At 50.4% G+C, this 15,484-nt stretch overlaps 1 protein-coding gene across 12 annotated transcripts in view; it reads right to left on the reverse strand.

Annotated features, from left to right (window-relative positions):
* The window catches only part of ATP9B (ATPase phospholipid transporting 9B), a 245,959-nt gene that overhangs the window by 111,639 nt on the left and 118,836 nt on the right, over positions 1 to 15,484 (reverse strand). The window lies entirely within an intron of this gene.

Consider the following 15,484-nt stretch of genomic DNA (forward strand, 5'->3'; position numbering starts at 1 on the left):
TGTGGTGGGAGGACAGACACACACCAGCCTGCTCTCCTGGTGTGAGGTGTGGTGGGAGGACAGACACACACCAGCCTGCTCTCCTGGGTGTGAGGTGTGGTGGGGACAGACACACACCAGCCTGCTCTCCTGGTGTGAGGTGTGGTGGGAGGACAGACACACACCAGCCTGCTCTCCTGGTGTGAGGTGTGGTGGGAGGACAGACACACACCAGCCTGCTCTCCTGGGTGTGAGGTGTGGTGGGAGGACAGACACACACCAGCCTGCTCTCCTGGTGTGAGGTGTGGTGGGAGGACAGACACACACCAGCCTGCTCTCCTGGTGTGAGGTGTGGTGGGAGGACAGACACACACCAGCCTGCTCTCCTGGTGTGAGGTGTGGTGGGAGGACAGACACACACCAGCCTGCTCTCCTGGTGTGAGGTGTGGTAGGGGCAGACACACACCAGCCTGCTCTCCTGGGTGTGAGGTGTGGTGGGAGGACAGACACACACCAGCCTGCTCTCCTGGGTGTGAGGTGTGGTGGGAGGACAGACACACACCAGCCTGCTCTCCTGGGTGTGAGGTGTGGTGGGGACAGACACACACCAGCCTGCTCTCCTGGTGTGAGGTGTGGTGGGGACGGATGGGAATGAGGAGTTCCAAGTCAACAGGTACCAGGTATGTGGGGCATTTTCGAGATGCACGCATTTAGAAAGAGGTAAGCTGGCATGTAAATTTACCTAAGTTTTTAACATTCTACCTCTCACCAAAGAAACCATTACCAAAAAGGAGTGAAAAGACATATTTGCATTGTCAAAGTTCTATAAACAACAATAAAAAAAGTTATATGAACAAGTATCTGTGTATCTATATACCTAAATCATTTTAAATTCTTCAAGTGTTAGGGGGAAAACTTTTTATACAAATTTGTTAGCTTTCTTTTAAAGTTTTATTCATCTATTCAAAAGACAAAAGAGATATCTTCCATCTGCTGGCTCATTCCCCAAATACCTCCAACAGTCAGCTTTGGACTAGGCTGAAGCCAGGAGCCAGGCAGACTCCCAGGTCTCCCACACGCACGGCAGGAACCAAAGCACTCGGGCCATCACTCACTGCCACCCCAGGTGCACCAGCGGGCATCCAGACGAGAAGCGGAGCGGCCAGGACTCCAGCTGGCCCTCCCATACGGCATGCCAGTGTGCGGACTTACCTCACTGAATGACAATGCCAACCCCAGCGCCATTAACTTGTACTTTATTTCTTTTTTAAAGATCTATTTATTTCAAAGGCTGAGTGACAGAGAAAGACATAAGAAAAAAATCTTCCATCTGCTGGTTCGCTCTCCACATTGCCACCAACTGACAGGGCTGGGCCAGGACAAAGACAAGAGCCAGGAACGCCATCTTGGTCCCCCACAGAGGTGACAGGGGTCATGCACTTTGGCCACCGTCTGCTGCCTTCCTACGAGCATTAGTAGGGAGCTGGATGGGAAGTGGATCAGTCAGAACTCAAGCCAGATATGGGATGTGACCATGATGCCCACCCGTTATTAACTGTTAATGTCACTTGTTTCAAAATTATGGTTTTTTCTGTACTATATTAGCTTCAAAAAATAAGAACTAAAAAAGAATATTCCCAAACTGTCTGTAACAGCACTTCAGAAACCAGAGCCGATTCACACAAGTGCCTTGGTCACCCCACTGTGCAGACCTCACTCTCACCAGCACTCAGGCCTCGTCCAGGAGTAGGAAACAGCTCGGCGAGTCTTCACTGAGGGTCGTCACCTGCCAGCATTCTGATAAGCACTCTCGACCTCTGCCTCATCAACCAAACAGGCCACTGGCTCCAGCCTGCTGACCCAACCAGCCCACCCCCGGTAAGACACCTGACACTACCACTCAGCTACACTGCCTCCCTGGGTAGGCTGCAGCTGTCAAGAACCAGCGACACCTGCAGCAGTTCTGCAGCACCTGCCGTCCTGAATTCCTCACACTCACCTGCAGCACCACCGTGGCCCAGCTGCAGCAGGCGCCTGACGGCAGAGGCTCAGGACCAGACAGCTGCGCAGTGGGCGGGGCCAGACTTGGGGCTTTCCATGATGCCAACACACATGAAGGTTTCAAGGATATTAAGCAGTTGATATTTCAACTAACACTCGCCAACACTTTTGGGACTGGGAGGGTCTGTGCCCTGGAGGAGGCACTGGTGGGCCCCCACTCACATGCCCTGTGTTCTTTAACCTTCTCTGTTGCCTTCTGAAAATCTTAGAAAAAAATATACCAGCCAGACCATCAACTCCAACTTACACTGCAGTTCTAACAGAGGAATGTCTAACCCTTGATAGTTTTTGTGTTCTAATTTGTTCAAACAGCAGAGTTCCAAGAATTTCATTCTAACATACATGCCTCAAAAACGTCATTTCAATTTGATGAGGGTGTTCAGCAGTTTAAACACAGACCTCTCAGAAACATTTCGGGTGCAGCACTGGCCCTTAACATCTCACTACAGGGGAAACCCAGACCCCAGGATCTGCTTCACAGTTTTACAACAAGTAATTATTAGCTATCAACAACGCTGACTGCACAGAACAACTGATTTAACTCATGCCAAGTTTATCATACACGTTTTAATTTGGTATAGTTGCTACTCAAATGTCAAAAAAAATCAAAGTAAACAAAACTCTAGAATCTAGAATCTACTTTCAGATATATGAATGAGTAAGCGGAAACCAGATGCAAGATTTGTTTTTGAGGAATATTTTAAAAATATATTGCAGTGCCAGGACCACGTTGCCTGCTCCTGTGTGCTCCCCTCAGTCCTGAGTTCCTCGTGCACCTCTCCCCGCAGGCTGCACACAACCATGACAGGGGCGCAGGGGGCAGCACGTGCCATCCTGCTCCACAGACCTTGCAGGGCCGTAAGGGAACCACAGGGCCTTCTTCCCCACCCACAGCGCACAAGGCGGCTGGTACCGCGAGACCACCAGGACCCATCTGCACAACCATGTGGCGCATCTCTGATGGGGGTCCTTCCAAGGTTGCTGGCCCTGACCCTGACCCTAATGCTCCCGGGCAGGGCACCGACTCAGGACTGAAAAGTGACAGCGAAGCTCACAGCCTCCCTCTCTATCCTCACTTTGCCCAAAGGAGCCTGGCTTTCCTGTTCACCGGGGTTCTCAGTGTTTCAGAAACACTGCCCGATGACTGAGGAAGATGTCAGGATACGTAAGCCATTAGCACAGGCACAAAGCTCCATAAATCTTTAAGTGTTTATGGTCTTAGGGTAAGGGATCATGGAGTCCAAAAAGTAGTTATCAAAACACTCACCTGCGCTGACCGTTGTGGCCATTTGGGGAGTGAACCAACAGAAGGAAGAGCTTGCTCTCTCTGTCTCTGTCTCTCTCTCACTGTCTAACTCTATCCGTCAAATACAAAAAAAAAAAAAAAAAAAAAAAAAAACCTCACCTGCTTATTGAATGTATCATACTTTTTGTTAAGAATTTTGATTATACAGAGCTTAGCTGCAGTGCTTAGAAGTGAGGAACAATGTCAAATATAATTATTTAACATGCAACAAATTATTAGTAAGCTCTTCTTATTTAGGACTTTATGTAAAACTAAGTCTTATTGGGGCTGGCACTGTGGTGTAGCAGGTTAAAGCCCTGGCGTGCAGTGCTGACATCCCATATGGGCACCGGTTCGAGTCCTGGTGGCTCCACTTCTGATCCAGCTCTCTGCTATGGCCTGGGAAAGCAGTGGAAGATGTCCCAAGTGCTAGGGGTCCTGCACCCACATGGGAGACCCGGAAGAAGCTCCTGGCTCCTGGCTTTGGATCAGCGTACTCCGGCCATCGTGGCCATCTGGGGAGTGAACCAGCAGATGGAGGACCTCTCTGTCTCTACCTCTCTCTGTAACTTTTTCAAATAAAGAAAATAAATCTTAAAAAAAAAAGTCTTACTAGTGATACAAAGTTCTTACAGTAAACCATAAATATGCTTGTGCTTCCAACTGAGAATTCCTGCTTTTTAAACAAATTCATATTTAAAAGGCTTTTCCAGACAGAATTCCCAGTTTTCTAGTCCAGATACCTGCTGTATATGGATAGAGCATTATGGCCCAGATGCTATCATCAGGCTTGCTTTCTCAACATTTACCATTTTGCTTCTTTACTGCTTCCTTGAAATTACAAGTTTATTTATGCTCGCACTGCCGATGAAGACATACAGCCTTGAATTGTGAGCAGCTACAATAGCAAAGTGGGCTGGCTAGCAAGTGGGGGGTGAGGCTCGCGTCCCCACTGCCGAGGCCACGCACGCAGGCTGGCCCTCCTCTCGTCTTACACCATCGTCTGTCCAGTCATGGCAGCTGCCTAAAAAGGCATCCCAGGAGTATTTTTAACTCTGTGGATTGACTGTAACACTATATTCTACAGCACATAGCTCTGTGGAAAGCCTACGAGCCCATCTTTAAACAAGTATTTAAACCCAAAATATTTTTATTATTCAAGAAGTCAACTGTTAGAGAAATTTCATGGGTGTGCAATCATAAGAGGAAAGTATTTAGTTCTTCTATTGTAATATTTTAATACCAACCATCAGAACTTTTAAAATATTAATAAACTGTCCCTTTTATAAATAAGAAAGCTATTCTCCAAAACTGCCTTGATATTTCAACTTGCAAAGAACACTAGAGTGGATTCTATTTTGTTCTATTATCTGGAAATGCCTCTGCAACAATTCAGACGACGACAAGTGGCTCTAATTCACGTAATGGCACCTGTCACCTGTCTCCCTGTCAATGAGACATTTGAAAGCACACAAATCAATACACCCAAGGGATCACAATAACCACTGGGAGCAGTCTGCATTATCATCCTATCCTTGATGTTCTGGTGCTAAGCAGCTTATTATTATGAATGGCGTGAAAATGGCAACCTGTCATGATTGATTTTTCTTAACCTGCAAGAAATTTTTCCCTCTTAAATGTAATCAAGTATCATCTTATTCAATATGTCTCAGGCTAGGTTTTATAAAGCAGTCCATTACTCAAGTTGTAGTCCTTGTCATTTAAACTTTCGCCAAATATTATTATAAAAGTAACTGCTGAGAAATTAGAACTTTTGGTCAGTTTTAAAACACAAACTTCAATCTAGGAGTAGAGCTTATCTCCTTTTAGATCCACCCTCAGCAAGCACTGTCAGGAGGAATACTCTTCATCTGGCTTTAGAATTTGTTTACTGGGACTGGCACTGCGGTGCAGGCTAAGACTCAGCCTGGGCACCGCCATCCCACATGGGCACTGGTTCATGTCCCGGCTGCTTCTCTTCTGATCCAGCTCTCTGCTAATGGCCTAGGAAAGCAGTGGAGGATGGCCCAAGAGCTTGGGCCTCTGCATCCATGTGGGGGGCCTGGAAAAAGCTCCTGGCTCCTGATTTTGGATCAGTCCAGCTCTAGCCATTGTGGCCATCTGGGAACTGAACCAGCAGGTGCAAGACCTTTCTTTTTTGCCCTTTTTTTTTTTTAAAGATTTATGTATTTATTTGAAAGTCAGAGTTACAAGGAGAAGAGAGGCAGAGAGAGAGGTCAGTCTTCCATCCACTGATTCACTCCCCAATTGGCCACAATTCCCAGGCCATAGCAGAGAGCTGGATTGGAAGTGGAGCAGTCAGGACTCAAACTGGTGCCTGCATGGGATGCTGGTACTGCAGGCAGTGGCTTTACCTGCTATGCCACAGTGCCGGCCCCTCGAAGACCTTTCTCTCTGTCTCTCCCTCTCTGTGTAACTCTACCTCTCAAGGAAATAAATTGTTTAAAAAATAAAGATTTTGATTATCTTTGAAATTTCCTCCATTTCACAAAATTACAGGATTTATTCTTAATCTCCATTTTGGCAAAAAAACATGTTTTATATACACACAAACATCTAATACGTTTCTACAACAGACACAAAGCTGTACGTTCCAGCTATTTAAACTTGATAATTGGATTTCAAGCGCCAATGTCATGGCCAAATCCAAAATGAATTAAGGCATTTTTCAGAGTCTTTGAATTTAATTAAATCTTGATTTACATAAATTTATTTTTAAATATTCATTTATTTATTTGAAAGGCAGTTTTAGAGAACAGAAGAAGAAAGAGAAAGAGAGAAAGAGAGAAAGAGAAAGAGAGAAAGAGAGAGAGAGAAAGAGAGAGAGAGAGAGAGAGAGAGAAGGAGAGATCTTCCATCCGCTGGTTCACCCCTCAAATGGCTGCAATGGCCAGAGCTGGGCCGATCTGAAGCCAGGAGCCAAGAGCTTCTTCTGGGTCTCCCACATTGGTGCAGAGGCCCAGGGACTTGCCCCATCTTCTGCTAGTTTCCCAGGTCATAGCAGAGGGCTGGATTGAAATAGAACAGCCAGGACTCGAACCAGCATCCATATGGGATGCTGGCACTGCAGGTGGCAACTTTACCTGCCATGCCACAGCACCAGCCCCCGTAAGATTCATTTTTTTTTTTTTTTAATTTTTGCAGAGTTAGACAGTGAGAGAGAAAGACAGAGAGAAAGGTCTTCCTTTTTCCGTTGGTTCACCCCCCAAATGGCCACTACAGCGGGCGCTGCACCGATCCGAAGCCAGGAGCCAGGTACTTCCTCCTGGTCTCCCATGCGGGTGCTGGGCCCAAGGACCTGGGCCATTCTCCACTGCACTCCTGGGCCACAGCAGAGAGCTGGACTGGAAGAAGAGCAACCGGGACAGAATCCGGCGCCCCGACCAGGACTAGAACCCGGGGTGCCGGTGCCGCAGGTGGAGGATTAGCCTAGTGAGCCACAGCGCCGGCCAAGATTTATTTTTAATCTCTGATTTTAGTGACTGCTAGGGAAACAATAGAATTGGAGACAAGAGACATCCTCATCTTGCAGGAGGGGGTTTGGGGATCAAGCGTCTGCATGTGCAGGTCCTGCTCCAGGGCGGAGCAGCGCAGGGAGATGGCATGCTGGCGTGGCCGACTCTGGGGCCTCACTTCACACCTCCACTAGCTGCAGCATGGTGACAGCCCAGTGCCACAGAAAGAATGAAGCATGTCAGAGCAGCAGCTAATCAAAGTCCCCTAATTGTTTTTGTTTTTAGAACCTACTCAGGGACACAGTGGCATGCCATCTGAGCAGAAGAGAGGGTGAATGTGCACAGGTCTGTCAGACTGAGGCCCTGGGCGGGCGGACGAAGGGGTCACACCACCTCCCCAGTGTTCTGTATGTCTGAGATCTTTCATGAGGTTTTTTTTTCTTTTTAAGAAGTAGCTAGAACAGAACACACAAGGTCAAAACAAAGATAAAAAGGAGAATCAGCCAAAAGACTTCTGAGGCTATAAGCCAAGGCAGACAGCAAGTTGAACACAAATGTTGTGGGGTATGCGTTTGGCCTAGCCATTATGACTCAGGCCACCTGCAAACCCCGTTGGAAAGTCTGGGTTCAACACCCAGCTCCAGCTCCCAACTGCAGCCTCCTGCTAGCGCTGATCCTGGGAGGCAGTGGTGATGGCTGAAGTGACTAACTGGGTCCCTGCCACCCACACGGGACACCTGCACTGGCCTGCGCTCTGGCTACTGCAGGCATTCGGGGAATGAACCTGCAGCTGGAAGCTATGGAAGTTCACTATATCTGGTTATCTCTGAGACAGGAATTTTTTAAAAAATTAAAGATAGGCCGGCGCCGCGGCTCACTAGGCTAATCCTCCGCCTGCGGCACCGGCACACCGGGTTCTAGTCCCGGTCGGGGCGCCGGATTCTGTCCCGGTTGCCCCTCTTCCAGGCCAGCCCTCTGCTGTGGCCAGGGAGTGCAGTGGAGGATGGCCCAGGTGCTTGGGCCCTGCACCCCATGGGAGACCAGGAAAAGCACCTGGCTCCTGGCTCCTGCCATCGGATCAGCGCGGTGCGCCGGCCGCAGCGCGCTGGCCGCGGCGGCCATTGGAGGGTGAACCAACGGCAAAGGAAGACCTTTCTCTCTGTCTCTCTCTCTCACTGTCCACTCTGCCTGTCAAAAAAAAAAAAAAAAAATTAAAGATATACATTATGAAGTAGATAACAAAACTGATTAAGTAGCTACCACCTGCTCAATTGTGGGAGGCTATTTCTCAAAGTACAAGCATTGTTCCTCAAGGAAGTCTAGCCTGATGGGGAGACCACCCCAAGGCCTAGAACAGTGGGAGTGGCAGTGAGGGGCCTGGGGGGCTCTTCCAGGGGAAAAGAGGATGGGCTGAGGCAGCCTCACTGCAGACACGAACCTCTGCTGGCGCTAAGATGTGTGGTTGGGGTCTGCTGGTAAGGTGTGAGCTCAGGGGTCCAGCAGGAGCCCCCAGGGGCTGACAGACAGGGAGCAGGTGCTCTGCCAGGGCTGTCCTGTGGTGGACAGGGAGCAGGGGCTGTGCCGGGGCTGTCCTGTGGGGGACAGGGAGCAGGGGCTGTGCCGGGGCTGTCCTGTGGGGGACAGGGAGCAGGGGCTGTGCCGGGGCTGTCCTGTGGTGGACAGGGAGCAGGTGCTCTGCTGGGGCTGTCCTGTGGGGGACAGGGAGCAGGGGCTGTGCCGGGGCTGTCCTGTGGGGGACAGGGAGCAGGGGCTGTGCCGGGGCTGTCCTGTGGTGGACAGGGAGCAGGTGCTGTGCTGGGGCTGTCCTGTGGGGGACAGGGAGCAGGTGCTGTGCTGGGCTGTCCTGTGGGGGACAGGGTGTGGTATGGACCTGACTTGGTGACAGTCGCTGTGCACCAGGACTGGGGCCGGGCAGAAATATCTACCTTGTTTTATGTCTCTGCCAGAGTCTCAGCAGCCCCTTATGAAGGTTTTAATTTTTATTTTTTAAAAATTGATTTATTTTATTTGAAAGCCAGAGTTACAGAGACAGAGGGAGAAATCTTCAATCCATTAGTTCACCTCCCCAGATGGCCACAATGGCCAGGACTGAGTCAGGCTGAAGCCAGGAGCTTCATCTGTGTCTCTCATGTGGATTAGGGGCCCAAGGACTTGGGCCATCTTCTGCTGCTTTACCAGGCCAGTAGCAGGGAGTTGGATTGGAAGTGGAGTAGCCAGGACTCGAACCGGCGCCCACGTAGGATGCCGGTATCCAGGTGGCAGCTTTACCCGCGACACCATAGCGCTGGCCCCTCAATCAGCCTTTCTATGTGGCAGGGATTATTTAGATAATTTCGTTTTACTTCTAAGGCAAAGACACCCAGGACCACGCCTTCAGGGAGGGGCAATATGTGAGGAAGCAGCAGAGGCGGCTCAGAGTAAGAGCTCCAGGGCAGATTTCCCGTCCTCACGGCTGCACCTGCGCTGGGGAGCAGGAAGTCAACGTCCGGCCACAGCACTTGGGAAGGTGAACTCACACCAGCTGAGCCCCACAGCAACAGCGGGCTCTAAGGCCCTCAACACGGCTCCTGGAACGACAACACTGTGGGAGCCGGGGCTGTGGTGCCTGCAGCGCCTGCATCCCGCGTGCTCCCTGGACTGCCTCTCAGCTGCTCCCCTTCTGATCCAGCTCTCTGCTGTGGCCTGGGATGCGCTTGGGCCCCTGCATCCTGTGGGAAGACCCAGAGGACGCTCCTGGCTCCTGATCGGCTCAACTCTGGCCATTTAGGGAATGAACTAGCGGATGGAAGACTTTTCTGTCTTTGCCTCTGTCTGTAACTGTGCCTCATAAATAAATTAAATCTTAAAAAAAAAAAAAAAAAGACACAGTGCTGGGAAGACTAGGACATGTGGGATCACACTCAATCTGCCTTCCTACCTGCTCTGTAGTGTGGCCAAGAGAAGCAACGGCCACCCTCCCCAGCAGCACGCGTGGTATCTAAGGGAGGGCCACCCTCCCCAGCAGCACACGTGATATCTAAGGGAGGGCCACCCTCCCAGCAGCACGCGTGGTATCTAAGGGAGGGCCACCCTCCCCAGCAGCACGCGTGGTATCTAAGGGAGGGCCACCCTCCCCAGCAGCACGCGTGGTATCTAAGGGAGGGCCACCCTCCCCAGCAGCACATGTGGTATCTAAGGGAGGGCCACCCTCCCCAGCAGCACACGTGATATCTAAGGGAGGGCCACCCTCCCAGCAGCACGCGTGGTATCTAAGGGAGGGCCACCCTCCCCAGCAGCACGTGTGGTATCTGTAAGGGAGGGCCACCCTCCCAGCAGCACGCGTGGTATCTGTAAGGGAGGGCCACCCTCCCAGCAGCACGCATGGTATCTGGAAGGGAAGGCCACTCTCCCAGCAGCACATGTGGAATCTGTGAACCCGTAGGCTCGGCACGCAGCCATCCAGCTGCTCATTCTCACTGCCACACTCGACAAAGTCACTGGCCAGCGTCCCCCGGTCTCCTCACAAGCTCCAGCGCTCCCTCTAGCTCAGACTGGCTCTGTGGTCACTTTGATGTGGTGGTCATGTGGGCCAGGCCTGCACTGCTCTCCAGCCTCATCTCCCGATGCAACCCTGCCAACCTGGGCCCACCGCTGGGCTGCTTCCCTGTGGCTCAGCAACAGCCTGAGGACAGCCATCCTCGTGACCCCACAGCAGCTGGCCAGCCTGGACTGGCGCTGGAATCCTCACTGGTGCTTTCAGCACCTGCCTCACACCCAGACCTGCAGTCTGCAAATCGATTTCACTCCCTCAGCTGTTATCAGGACTTTTTCTAAAGTCAGCATTGACTTTACTGCAGCATCTTTTAATCTTAAGAACTTAAAGCACTTTGCACAGGCCTTTTCTCACACTCTAATGGAGGCAGATATTAAGTATAAGAGAGGAGGAAGGAGGGAAGTAAAGAAAAGAGATGAGGCAGGGCTAGTGCTGTGGCGTAGTGGGCTAAGCCTCAGACTGCGCTGCAGGCATCCCTTATGGACACCAGTTCGAATCCTAGCTGCTCTTCTTCCGATCTAGATCTCTGTTATGGCTGGGAAAGCAGTAGAAGATGGCCCAAGTGTTTGGGACCCTGTACCCGTGTGGGAGACGCGGAGGAAGCTCCTGGCTTCAGATCAGCCCAGCTCTGGTCATTTTGGCCCTGTGAGGAGTGAACTAGAAGATGGGAGACTTCTCCCCTTCTCCCTCTCTCTGTGTGTAGCTCTACCTCTCAAATAAACAAAATCTTAAAAAAAAAAAAAAGAGGGAGGGGAGAGGGAGACACAGATGTAAATTGACTATAAATATTTTCTACAAATCAAAGAAGTCATGTGGGCAGTATTTTTTTTTTTTTTTATTTGACAGAGTTAGACAGTAAGAGAGAGAGAGAGACAGAGAGAAAGGTCTTCCTTTTTCTGTTGGTTCACCCCCAAGTGGCTGCTACGGTCGGTGCGTGTGGCCTGTGTGCTGCGCCGATCCGAAGCCAGAAGCCAGGTGCTTCCTCCTGGTCTCCCATGTGGGTGCAGGGCCCAAGCACTTGGGGCATTCTCCACTGCACTCCCGGGCCACAGCAGAGAGCTGGACTGGAAGAGGAGCAGCCGGTTCTAGAACCCAGTGCCCATATGGGATGCTGGCGCCGCAGGTGGAGGATTAGCCAAGTGAGCCATGGCGCCAGCCCCATGTAGCATTTTATTTTTGTAAAGACTTATTTATTTCTCCTTCATTTTTCTGGAAAAAAAAAAGTATTTATTTATTTAGTTGAAAAGCAGAGCACAAAGAGAAAAGTAGAGAAAGAGAGAGAGAGACACATATAGATATAGATCTCCCATCCTCTGGTTCATTCCCCAAATGCCCGCCAAAAATGGCTGGAACTGGGCCACACCAAAGCCAGGAGCCTGGAACTCCATCCACGAAAGTGGCAGAGACCAAGACCTTGGGATATCTGCTCTTTCCAGGCACATTACTAGGAAGCTGGATCAGAAGTAGAGCGACTGGGACCTGAACTGGCACTCGGATATGGGACGCTTGACCCACTGTGCCATGACGGCCCACCAGGTAAGCCACATAAGGCTCCGTCATCTCCTCTGAGATAACCTCACCTTCACAGGGTGTGGTAGGATTGGACAGCCATTAAACGTTTTCTTCTACAGAACCAACACTTTTCTTCCTTATAAAGCAAGACCATCTATTCTTTTTAATGAAAGCAGTACGAGCTGTGTGATACTGATTGTCCCCCGTGGCTGGGGCAATCTGCCCACAGAAACACTTCCATACGCCCTTCCCTGGCCCGTGACCCCAGCTCTCACCTCCTCACTCTCTCTGCCTCCGAACTCCTTACACAGTCTCCACTGCTACCCTGCACCTCAATTCCACCCTAAAAACCCACTGCAAAGGCTTTTATTTTATGAGTATTTTCCTTTTGGCCGAATGTACCAATGGCACTTCTTCTCCCACTGCAATAGCCCCCACTGTGCCTGCACACTGCTCACCAACTACCTCCCGAGACACCCCTCCACCCCCTGCCTCTCCCTGCGCTTCTGCTGCTGCACTCCTCACACGCTGGCTCTCGTCTTCACACTGCAGAAGACCCCGGAGACCAAGTGCTCACGGAGGCTGCTCATTAACTATGTCCAATTCTCCCTCCTCCAGTGCCAGGCGCGGGGCTGTACCCTGATTCCTTGAGCTTGGCTTTAGTCAATGGAATGTTCCCAGTATCTTGCTGGCTGGCAGAAGCCATGCATCAGTCTATGTACTCTTCCAAGCCAGTCTCCCTACGTCAGGGGTCCACAGGGGGCCAGGCAGGGGCAGTACAAGCCAGCCCGTGTCTCCCCTGGGCAAAAGGCAAAGACTGCTGTCGCGAACTCCACTGTGGTTCAGAGCAGTTCATCACCACACCACGGCCCAGCTTCTCCTGAATGGGCGCCAGTACTCACTCTGAAGTATGCATTTCCATGTCAAACCACACGGTGGACTCCGAAACAGAACTGCAGCCGGCTGCAGTAGGATAGTGCCCCCCCCAATAGTCTATGTACCAGCTGTCCACGCCAAGTGCTAGGAACATTTGCGTCACCCCGAAGAAAGCCAATGAAATGCAGGTCAATAATTAGATTTCCCTTTAAATACTGGCTGCACAGCACTCCAGAGCATGCTGGGACACGCAGCTGCCGGAGAGCCCTGAGACACGACTCACAGCAAGCAGCGCCGTCCCCCTCAGCGGGAGGCACACGCCACGGCCTCTCTGGTCACCACGGGGCCAAATCGGTGTTGTCCTGGATGCTGTCTGCCCATCGCAGCTCGCCTCAAACCTTGTTCAAAGTTTATTCTTATAAAACTAGCATTCAGCACTCTTAAACATTTAATGAGATATGCACATTTATCTATCAGTTCTCTCAGATCACTCCTTCATTTGCAGCAATATCTGGTCACCGAGGGTAAGAAAAATGGCCATGGAGCTGCCCGGCAGCAGGGCTGTCACGGACACTCACGCCCCAGGCCGGCTCTTCTGGACGAGCTCAGCCCCACAACCACGCCTTGCCCGTGCTGCAGGCAGGGCTGCAGTGCTCCCGCTGGGGCCGGGGTACAGACTCACAGCGTAACCTCCAGCGACCACGGCTGCCACGAGTACACAGGAAGGGGAGCCCCACACGCAGATGACGGGCAGCACGTCAGCTGTAGTAAAGCCTTGTATGCCAGGCCCGGAAGCTGGCGAGAGCACAGCAGGGTTCAAATGCAACCCAGTAAGTCCAGCGATGGTCTCTTTACTGCAAGACACACTGTGCTGCGCTAACGCCGAGGAATCTAGACATCTATCACACACTCTCTCACACACACACACACACACACACACACTCGAGCAGACAGCAAGAGGAAGGGAAGGACACAGCGCCACCCAGAGTCCGTCTGGCTATGCAGGAGCACCCACAGAACTTCGTCCACACTCGGTATGCAGCAAGGATTCTCAACTGGCCACGAGGGATGCATGAGGTGAAAATCCGTGGCACTGAAAACATTTCATTTTATAGAAAAGAATCATGCTAACAGCTATGAAGAATCTGCCACGCGGCAAGGTCTTTTCTAAGAGCAATGCATGTGTAATGGCACCGCCAACAGTCACATACGGGCATCATTCCCATTCACACAAGAGGAGACTAAGGTGCAGAACGGAACCACCTGCCCAAGGCCAAGCAGCCTCAGTCAAACAGTGGCAAAGCCTGGGTGCCCACCCAGCAAGCAGAACTCCAGCATCAGAATCCTTACCTGTGGTCCCACACGCCACAAGTCGCTCAAATAACTCAAAATGAAAACTGTGTCGGGCATTGTGGCGTAACAGGTACAGCTATCACCTGCGGTGCCAGCACCCTATACGGGTGCGGGTTTGAGTGCTGACTGCTCCACTTCTGATCCAGCTCCTTTCTAAGCAGCTGGGAAAGCAGCAGAAGATGGCCCAAGTGCTTGGGCCTCTGCACCCATGTGGGAGACCTGGAAGAAGCTCCTGGCTTCAGCCAGGCCCAGTGCTGGCCATTGCAACCATCTGGGGGAAGTGAACCAGTGGATAGAAGATGTCTCTGTCTCTGTCTCTCTCTGTAATTCTTTCAAATAAAATAAATCTTGGAAAAAAAAAAAAAAAGCAAAACCCTATGTAAAGAGTGCAGTGAGCCAAGATGTAAGGAAGCAGAAAGAAAAGTGAGAAGGCAAAGAATGAATCAAAGAAAAAAAAGAAGAAATTGAAGTGAAAAATAAGATGAAATAAAAAAGAGCCACATTAAAAGTCAGTATGCATTTCTCTCTCTCTCCGCCTGTCTCTCTGTACCTCTACCTTTCAAATAAATAAATAACTCTATAAAAAAAAAAAAAGAGAAACAAAAAAACAGGGCTAGCGCCATGGTGTTGCAGCAGGTAAAGCTGCCACCTGCAGGGCCGGCCCCCTTATGGCTGCCGGTTCCAGTCCCGGCTGTTCCACTTCAGATCCAGCTCCCTGCTGTGGCCTCGGAAAGCAGTGGAGGATGGCCCAATCCTTTAGCCCCTGCACCTGCACGGGAGACCCGGAAGAAGCTCCAGGCTCCTGGCTTTAGATCGGCCCAGCTCCAGCTGTTGCAGCCATTTGGGGAGTGAACCAGCGGATGGAAGAAGTTTCTCTCTTTCTCTGCCTCTTTGTAACTCTGCCTTTCAAATAAATAAATCTTTAAAAAAAAAAAAAAAGCCTCAGTATTAGTTTTTAATATTTTAAATTTAATACTTAAAATTAAATTTATTCACAAATATAACATAATTGTAAATATAAAAAGATCAAGAAAAAACACTTAGAACTTGTACATTCTGTAGAACATTCTAGTTTGCTCGCTTAAGGGAAAAAAAGGTCACTGTACTTCTGAGAAAACATACATTAATACAGATAAGATTCTAACTAGGTTAATACTCAGTATTAGTTCAATAATTTCCCTATAATAATTTTAACTTTAGTGACAGGTACAGCTGATATTCAAGCAAGAGGAAGGTACAACAGCATTCTAGAGACAGGTCTCCCCATGAGTGCAATCAGTATTTGTACCGAGGTGACAAGAGCATTTTCCCCTGGGTGTAGCGAACACGGGTCACACACGGACATGCACAGGGAGCTGTGCTGAGCACAGGACTCACCGGTGGCCCCGT

The sequence above is a fragment of the Oryctolagus cuniculus genome, chromosome 10, assembly GCF_051225735.1.
Source record: "Oryctolagus cuniculus isolate XC-2025 breed Fujian yellow rabbit chromosome 10, ASM5122573v1, whole genome shotgun sequence".
NCBI lineage: Eukaryota > Metazoa > Chordata > Mammalia > Lagomorpha > Leporidae > Oryctolagus > Oryctolagus cuniculus.